At 37.7% G+C, this 10,289-nt stretch overlaps 1 pseudogene; it reads left to right on the top strand.

The window, feature by feature from the left end:
- Positions 1-556: 556 nt before the first annotated feature.
- LOC114025542 lies at positions 557-876 on the top strand (annotated as a pseudogene).
- Positions 877-10,289: the final 9,413 nt, after the last annotated feature.

Genomic DNA, 10,289 nt, shown 5'->3' with positions numbered 1-10,289 from the left:
GAAGCTTCCTCAATCTGTTATCTGATCTAGTTCCTCCTTTTCTTAGGCAAACTCCTAGAAAAAGTTAACTCTACTTACCTCTTCCATTTCCCCATCACCCACTTCTCAGCTCCTTGTGTTCCAACTCTGATTTCACTACTCATCAGAAATTGCTTTTTCAAAGGTTACCAGTGATCTTTGAATAGTTTTTCTCTTTGAACTCTCTTTCTTTTTGGCCATTGCTAAGAATTTCCCTCTCCTTGATTTTTCTCCTCCTTTGGATTTTGTGGAGTTTTGTTTGTTTTTTTGGTTCTCCTATTTACTTAATTTATCCTTTTCATTCTCATTAGCCAGGTCATCATCATCCTCATAACTCACATTTTATATTAAGTTTTACAATATTTTTCCCAAAAACTATCCTATGAACATAGATAGTGAAAGTATAAATAGCCTGATTTTGCAAATATTGAATTGGAGGCTCTGAGAAGGTAAATGAGACCACCAATGACTACATAGCTATTAAGAATCTGAAGCTTCCTTCTGCTGTGACTGCCATTGGGCCGACAGCGCTGCAGTCATGGCCATTCGATACCCCATGGCCGTAGGCCTCAGCAAGGGCCACAAAGTTACCAAAAACATTTCCAAGCCAAGACACTGACACTGCCATGGGCGTTTGACCAAACACACCAAGTTTGTGAGAGATATGACCCGGGAGGTGTGTGGATTTGCCCCTTATGAGAGGCGGGCCATGGAATTGTTAAAGGTCTCCAAGGATAAGCGAGCCCTTAAGTTCATGGAAAAAAAAGGGTGGGAACTGACATCCAGGCCAAGAGGAAGAGAGAGGAGCTCAGCAACGTCCTACCTGCCATGAGGAAGGCTGCTGCCAAGAAAGACTAAGCTGGACCCTGCCAACCTTCCCTACTTACCCAGTAAAGATTTGACAAATAATAAAAAAAAGAATCTGAAGAAAAATTTGAATACAAGTTTGACTCCAGTTCCAGTGTTCTATCCATCATGTTTCACCACCTTTAATAATTCATTTCCTTTTCTCCAATAATGGACTCTGTCCAGGGCCCTCTTATAGTCTCCTTCTATGTTCTGTTTCTTAGTCTTCTTATGTACTCCCATAAGTTCAATTATCATTTTTATCCAAATACCAGCAGCTTTGTTACATTTTACATCTCTTTATTGTTATCCTTCCATGTTCACCTACACATTTTCTTAGGATAATATAGGCTATGTGGCTCATTTTCTCCTCAGTTGCTTTTGACTGTTTATTCATGATATTGCCTTAAAAGCCTCCCCTTATCCACCCCCCTAGTCTTTTGCAAGTGGACCTCTGCTCTAAAATGACATTGCCTTTGGCTGACATAATATATCTATTCACTTGGCAAAGGTGTAGTACACTTAGATGGATTTTAAACTGTTTTATTGGTTAGACACAAAGAATAATTGGATATCAACTTGGAAGCCTTCACTGGAGTAAACTCAGAGATATATTCTTGGCCATGAGGTCTTTAATGTTTTTCTCTGTGATTTGAATAAATACATATATGGCATCCTTGCCAAATTTTCAGAAGACACAGTGATGGAAGTGATAGTTATCATACTGGACAAATGAATCAAGATCCAAAACAAACTTGACAAGATAGGATATTAAAGCAAATTAAATAACATGCAATTTAGTAGTGATAAATAGGCAATTACATGGCATGGTTGATAGAGTGCTAGACCTGGATTCTGGAAGACCCGAGGTCAAATCCCATTTTAAACATTTATTAGACATGTGACTCTGGGCAAATAATTTAGCCCCTGTTTTCCTCAGTGTCCTCATCTGTAAAATAAGGATAATAATGGTACCTACCTCTCAGCATTGTTGTGAAAATAAAGTGAAACGTTTGTCAAATGATTTATAAACCGTAAAGTGGTATATAAATGCTTACTATATAATTATCATCAGATTTAATAATAATAATGATAAAGTCTTACATTTGGATTCAAAAGTCAGTGCCACAAAAACTTGATAAGAAAGGCATGGGGGCATGGATAGACAGCAATCTATCTGAAAAATGATCTAGGGGTTTTCATAGGGTTATATTACAGAAAAGCTAATGTGATCTTAGACTAGAATAAGAAGCTTACTTTAAAAAAACAACAACAACAGATTAGTTATATCATTAGCAGAGAAAATGTCCTGAGAGGAAGCTTTCTCAACTAATACAGGTTAGCACTTGCCCTGAAAATTAGAGAATTGCTGGGGTCACTGAGAAGTGATGATTTTCCCAGGGTCATACAGCCAACAGGTGCCAGAGGTACATCTTGAATCCTTGTGTTCCTGATTCCAAGACTGGATCTCTATCCACTATGTCATGCTGTCTTTAAAAAGCAAAAAACAAACATACACACACACACACATATGTGTATTACATATATATATATATATATATATATAAAATACACACACATAGAAATGCTTGTTTTATTCCATAAATTAAAAATAAAATAAATTTAAAGAAAAAATTTTAAATAGAGATATGCAGCTTCTGAGACCAAGGAGGTAAAAGTTCCACAGTACTCTGCTCTAGCCAGACCAAGGTCATTGTTTTGAGTGCTGGTGAATATATTTTAGGAAGAAAGTTGATACACTATAGAATATCCAGAGAAGAACAACATGGATTATGAAAGGACTTTAGTTCATTCTTTATGTGAATCAGTCGAAGGAAGTATAGTTAACCTTGAGGAGAGAAGACTTAGGTAATGAACAAAAGAACCATCTTCAAGTAGTTGAAGGGCTAACACATGGTACAAGGATGTTCTGCTTCACCCTAGGAGGCAAAACTAGGCACAATGGTAGAAGTTGCAAAGATACACATTTGGGCATATTGCAAGAAAGATGTTCTTCTTCCCATAAATTACAGCTATTTAACAGTGGAATGTGCTGCCTTTAAAGTTGGTAGGTACATTGAGCCCTGAATTTCAGTCCCTGGATGACCAATTTGATTGTAGAGCAAAGGGGGACTCATTGTAAGCCAGCCACACACCTGAGTGTGGTAGGAACCTGATTAAAATAAATTGCGAAATGTTTGATAAAAGAGGCACTGACCATTTATTAAGCTCCAACTATATGCCAGGTACTATGCTAAGCACTGGGGGTATAAATAGAAAAAGAAATTCCCTGCTCTCAATTAGCTTACAGTTTCATTGGAAGAAGGCAAAAAACAAAAGGAATCTGGAAAAAAGAGAGGGTAGGGGATTGAACATATGTTCAATCCTATATAGGAGAAAATATTTTAGGTAGAAGGAAGGTGGAAAAGTCAGAAATGTCCCAAAATAGTGCAGCCAAGTAAGAAATGACTTGTTCTGAGCTGAGCTCCTTTCTTAAAGGCAGGATGGGGGAAGGTTTTGAAGTTCGTGGCCCCACCCTCCAATCAGAGCAGGGAAGCAGAGGGTAGTAATGCTGTGGAGTCCCAAGGATGATAAGATCTTACAGGATGATGAGGTTATCCCAAGAATGAGCTTCCTGGAGCATGGTGGGGAAGTCGGAGAAGACCCAGAGTAGTGCAGCCAGGTGAGAAATGAGAAAATAAAAATACAATGGACCATCGATAATATTACTATACAATGCCTGGCCAGCAGGCATCTTTACATAGGATTTAGTGGCCCTTGACACTACTGATGTAGAGAATATTCTTTTTCCAGCGGTGGGTTGGATTAGGTGGCTGCTGAGGTCCCTTCTGGTTCTGAAATTCTGTGCTTTTGTCCCATTGTGTTTGACAACTAAAGAGGTTTGAGACTCTTTCAGTCAGTTTATTGTGGCAAATGTCTTATACCTTCTAAACTTTTCTAAGAATTTGTGATCATTGCAATAAATATTCTTTTTTTTTCCTTTTCTTTTTCTTTTTGTTTTTGAATTGACAGCTTGTTTAGACAGGTCAGGGTTTAGCTGCTATGATCACAATGCAGTGTCTCCTTTTCATCTTTATCCTTTCTTTTAAATTGGCATTTACTTTGACCTTTGCTCTAACCAGTTGATGATCTGACTGTACAGAGACAGCTGATTCTGAAATGTCTGCTATGTCTGTAACCAGGCGTTTCCTGTCATTTTCATTGTTTATGATGCTGTTCAGGGCTTGCAGGGTCCATCACCTTCTGACTCTCTCTTCCTGACAAAAAAATATTTATAACATAGAAGCATGTAGTCCATAAGCCTTGGCTTTTTAAGTTTTTTTCCCCTGCAAACCACATTTTCTAGTATTCTTTTCAATGTCCAACTCATGCCTATTTTTCAAATTGAAATTATCAAATATCCAAGCATATGTTGACTTAATTTGGATGACCTTGTCAGGGACTTCATAGAATTTCTCTGCTTTTCCATCCTTCATAACAGATGTTGATGCATTAGTTGTAAGTACCTCCGTAATCTGTTTGTACATATATGTGTGTATGTGTGTATTTGTATATACATACACATCTCTGTCACAGACATGACTCATCAAGATGGCCAACAACCTATGAAAAGATGTAACTTGTTTGGGGATATAAGATGAAACAAATTCTGCCAATGTTTTCATTCTCTTTGCTGAGGAGAACTTTCAAGGTATGATTTGTGTCTTCTAGTTTCATTTGTAGTAGTATTATTAATATTGGCATGAAACTGTAATTCTTTCAACAGTATGTCAACTTGGTGGTAGCTGAACAAGATGGCACACTGGCAAGTATCAGCATGAAATTACTATTTGTAGATGGTATGAAAATGTCAGAATCTTAGCACTTTCTGACCTCCTTTCTACCACTCTGTTATTATTGCAAATGGAGAAAGAAGCAAAGTATTAGACCAAGGACCATTTTTTTTGTTGTCATCTATTTCACGAATTGCTGTGCCCACTCACTCCCCCACACATTATTCCCTTGCAAAAAGTGGAGTCAGCATGGTGTGATCGATAGAGAGTTGGCCTCCAAGCCAGGAAGAGCTGAGTTCATAGCTGACACATACTGTCTGTGTGTCTCTGGATAACTTGATTAACTTCTCAGTGATTAACTTCTCAACTCTCTAAGATTATAAATTGCAGAGAAGGCATTGACCTGTATTGACAGAGGGAGTTTCTTCATCTGGGAATTTCTATATAAATGAAATCATAGGTCTAATTCCCCTCTTCCCCTTGCGGGGGAAAAAATCCCAACTTCTGATGTTGAACTTCTCCATAATTAGCTAGGGTTGTCCTTGGCTTTCTGTTGCTGGGCCCATGCTGTATATCTTTCAGTGTGGTACAGTTTGGCAAAACTTGCATTCTGTTGACTTAGGTCTCAAGAATCCAGTGTTTCTTTACCACAATGAGGTATCCAAATATGATTTTAATAATCAATTTAATAATATTTGATGATGATGATAGAAACAAAAATACTCTTCTCAAAGCCCAGGCTATCACCCATGTTATGGGGAAGTGGAAGGAATTGCAAAATAAGGGAATAGTAACAAGAGGGATCTATAATGGGGACTCTGTGCCCCCATTATTCTGTATTCACTGTGAAGGCTTCACAGGCAACACTGCACGTTATTCCTGGCTACATACCATGTGATTTGGTGACACTAGCTTCCTTGCCTTACCTTGAACAAAACACTTAATCTCCTGGTTCTGGGTATTTTACTGGCTGTCCCGCATGCCTGGAATGGCTCTTTCTCTCTTTATCTCTATCTTCTAGCTTCTTTTAAGTTTTAGCTAAATTCCCACCATCTACCATGTTCATCCTCCTCAATTCTAGAACCTTCGCTTCATGATTATCTCCAACTTACACTGTCTATAGTTTGTATATAATTATTTGCATGTTGTCTCCACATTAGGCTGTGAACTTTTTGAAACCACGAGACATCTTTCACTTTTCTTTGCATACTCAGCTCTTGGCACAGTACCTGGCACATCCATGTACCCATAGTTTCTTGATTTTATGATCTATGATATATGATACCATGATATATATTGATGGAGTTTTCAAATGGAGAGCCCCCATCTTGCTGAAATCATCAATACATCATATATTTTCATATTCTGCTTTGAACAGTAACAAAAATGGAGTTGATATGTTTGGACTTGATCATCTCAGTAGCTAGTTAGTAAAACTGAAGTTTATGAAGGTAAGGAGAGTGACTGAGTATATACAGGAGAAATTTGTGCTAGAAGCAGTACAATTTAAAAGTCAATGAACAATGTATTTTCAAGGTATGAGGATGATGATGATGACAAATGATACTAAATGCTTAAAGGTTTACAAAGCATTTTATGTACATTGAATTATTTGATCCTTACAACAACTCTGTGAAATAAGTACAGTTGATATTCATCCCCTTTTATAGATGAAATTGGTACTGAAAGATTCTTAGTCTTAATTGACAATACTGTACCATACTTTCACTCAAAGCAGTAATTACAAAAAAAAATGGAAAAGAACACAGATTGAACTAACTCTTATTATTTTCTTAAGTATTTAACTCATTAACTTTAGTCTTGAAGACTATAGTTAAATGAATTATCTTATTTGAAATACAATTTTAAAAAATTCTATGTCATGAGACTGGAGATAATCTTTTATCAGTGTTTTGCTGAATATTACCATTAAATATAAGATAGTAAGGAGAGTCAATGTGGTTCAGTGGATTCAGAGATTTGGCTTTAGAGGGTTCAAGAATTGCTCCTGAAAGGTACTGGTAGAGTGACTGTGGGCAAGTTATTTAATCTTAGTAAATAGCCATTTACTTATTAAGTATCTACTATGAACCAAGTACTATGCTAATCACTGGGGATACAAAGAAAGATATGAAAGTCCCTGCCCTCAAGGACTTCACAATCTAATGGGGGAAAACAACACATAAAAAGAAGCTGAAAAGGGATGGGAGACATGATAAAGTCCTTCATCCAGAAAAGGAAATGATCTGAGAAGGCATGAATTTCAAAGTTGATTTCAGCTTGCCAAATGAGGTGTTGGAGATCATGAGATCCAGGAGGTCAGCTAGGTGGGAGGAGGTCTCTACTGTCCAAACCCTATTCTCTCCAATAAAAGGGTAAAAAGGCTCCCAGGGGTAGGAGGGTATTGAGGAGGTGTGGGTTTCAGAGTTGATTTCATGTTGCAGAATGATGAGTTTATGGAAAATATGAAATCCAGAAGGTCAGCCAGGTGGCACATGGTGAAGTTAGTTCTCTTGATGCCTTCCTCAAATAGAAGGTCTAGGAAGAGCTTCCAGATATCCCCCCCCCAAATACTCTCTCCAACTAAAGGGATGGAGGGACACCAGGGGCAAGGGGTTCTGAGAAGATATTAGTTTTAGAGTTGGTTTAATCTTGCAGAATGAGGAGTGTCTGGAGGTCATGAAATCCAGATTAGCCAGGTGAAAATGAATAACTTTTGTGTAATTTATGAATGATTTTTCTAATTAATAAGTTTGTGAGTTATTGACTTAAATTCATTTCTCTCATGGAGTTGAATTGAGGTGATTGTGTTACCCCACATTAGCCACTCTGGCTGAGGGGTATAGGCACTTGACAACATCTATTACTTCCTTCCAAATAGGTCCTGTTCTGCATATGCAGACATAGGCCATAGCCACCACTCCCCACCCCCTCACCTCAGTTAGTGAACCTTAGCTTCTTCCCCAGGGGTCTACCCATTCCAAGTATTGATCAGGCTTCATCCTGTTTAACTTTAGGAGAGCTATCGAACTCCCCACTTGAGGTAACACTGTATTTGCAGTACTTGGGAAAGGATGACTAAGTGGATGTCATGGAAAGGAAGAGCTAAGAAGCAGGATCTATCTGCCTGTACTCATAAATGCTGAATATGGGCTTGAGTCCTCCCCCACTGTCACCTGGAGAGTATTTACCTCAATTGTTTAAGGGATTTCCTCTGCAAGTTCTATTCTGCTTCCTCTCGCATCCTTTCCCATAAGGTAGGCAGTTTCTAGTAATAGCATCTCTAATCCAAGTGGTCTTGGAAGGAGACTCTGCTGCAGGCAGAAAAGGTTAAACATTTTAAAAATGCAAACCAGATAAATTTTTTAAACCTCAAAATAGTCTTGGAGCCATAAAGCCGCTATACCAGCCCAGCCTCCCTCTTAACAAAAGACAGTCCTGTGTTATACAGCCTTCTCATTTGTCAGCAAAGAGATTTCTGTCTCCTCTGCTGCACACTCTGTATAATTTAAGGTGACTCACTGTACAGGAAAGTTCACCTTCCATTAAAATGTTTTCTTTAGTAAGCACTCTCTTGCAAGTGCTGTAGTGTAAACATGAGTGCCTGCGAATATGAACATTTATTAAATAGCACTGATGAATATTTCAATACCTCGGGGAGAGCAATTCACAGCTCAATCATTCAGGCTGTTTTAAGTGCAGCACAGGACAATTCCACTACATCTTCCATTAATATTTAATTGCCCATTTTATTCTGTTTACCTTTTTGGTTAATATATAATTTAAAGCCCTTTGACTAAAAAAAGGGGGGGAAAGAGAACAGCTGTTCATCTGCTTTTAACAAATCTCTGGTGAGAGCTTTTACCTCATTTAAAATTCATTGCAAAGAATTTTTTTAAACTTAGTATCAGTAATACAAAACCACAGGTATTAAAAGTAGAACTTGAAAGTGACTATTGAGCAGTGGTCCTGGATCTGGCTTGGGGTTTGATTTATTTCCATTCCTCAGTGGCAGTCATTGACAGGAAGCAACTGAATGGACCATGATAGTGCCATGTGTCATATCCCCATGAAATAGAACCACAGTAACCTAACCTGACACATTCTGACAATGTGTCAGAAAGTTGTTAGGCTTCCAGCAGAAAGTGAGTCTTGTCATCCCAGCAATGCAGATTTTTACTGACTAAGATATAAAAACACCCTTCTTCCTCCTGAAGGACAAAGGAGTCAAATATGTGTCACCTTTTAAAGACAGAGATGGGTTAACCACTGATTCAAGTTTTGTGTTGGTTTATATTTCAAAGAAACTTGGAATCTTTGTGTGAGAAGGGACCTCAGAAGCCATCTATAGTTCCTTAAGGCTTGTAAAAGCACTTTACAAATGTTATATCTTTTTATCTTTACAACAACCCTAGGAGATGGATGCTATTAGTACCTCCATTTTACATATGAGGAAACTGAGATAGAGATTAAGGGACTTGCTCAGGGTCATATAGCTAGTATATATCTGAGATCACATTACAACTTTGGTCTTGTTGACTTTGGGTTCAGAACTCTAACCATAAGGCACATCTAGCCCAGCCCATGCTGAGCCTGGAATTCCCTCTATAACATATCTGGTAAGTCATAATACCATTAGAAAAATAAAAATGGCTAACATTTACATGCCATTTTAGGGTTTATAAAGAGCTTTACATATGCTCTTTCCTCTAGTGACTATCTAATCTCTTATTAGGGACCTCCCTTGCTGGTGAATTTTCTAGCCCTTGAATCAGCCTTTTCCAATATTGAATCGCTCAAATTGTTGAGAGAATTTTCCATTATATTTAGTATAAATGTGCTTCTCTGGCACTTTCACCCATTTCTTTAATTCTACTCTCTTGGACAAAACAAAAAAAAAGTCTAATAATACTACATGTTACCTTTTAAATTCTTAAAAATAGCTCTTAGGCACTCACTATGTCTTCTTTTCTCCAAGGCTAAATGTAGGCTCATGGATTTAGAGCTCAAAAGGATGTTAGAGGTCATTGATTTGAACAGGTACAGTTCTTTAAACCAGTCCTGGTAGCATCTTCAATGTCCTTTCTAAAATGTGACCTCCAGAACATTGAACATAGTACTACAGATGTGATATAGAGTGTAGCAAAACTGTGACCTGCCTCATTCTTTTCACTTTATTTCCATTAATGTAGCCTTACTTCTCAACTTTGTGGGGGGGGTGGGGGGGAAAGAGGAGGCATTCATGCCATGCCATTGACTTTTATTGACCTTATGGTTGATGAAAGCCACTAGGCCTTTTTTGTACAGACTATGGTCTTGCTTTATTTCTCTTCACTGAAAAACAGTGTAGTATAGAGGAATGAGTCCTAGAATTGAAGTTGAGAGAAAAATGAGTTTTAAATTCTGAAATTTACTAATTATTTTGCCATGGGCAAGTTGCAGAGACACAGTTTCTTCATGCATAAATGAGGATAACAATACCCACTACAAAATATTTTTGTGAAACTCAAGATAATGTATGGAAATAATAATATAAATGACAGATCCTCCCATCCTGTAAATGTATACTTGATATATTGAACTCAAATATAAGATGACATTTACCTCTATTAAATATAATGATTAGATTTG

This window comes from Vombatus ursinus, unplaced genomic scaffold (genome assembly GCF_900497805.2).
Source record: "Vombatus ursinus unplaced genomic scaffold, bare-nosed wombat genome assembly UNPS02014832.1, whole genome shotgun sequence".
NCBI lineage: Eukaryota > Metazoa > Chordata > Mammalia > Diprotodontia > Vombatidae > Vombatus > Vombatus ursinus.
Note: the sequence above shows the minus strand (reverse complement) of the source record. Positions and strands in the feature narration are given on the sequence as shown.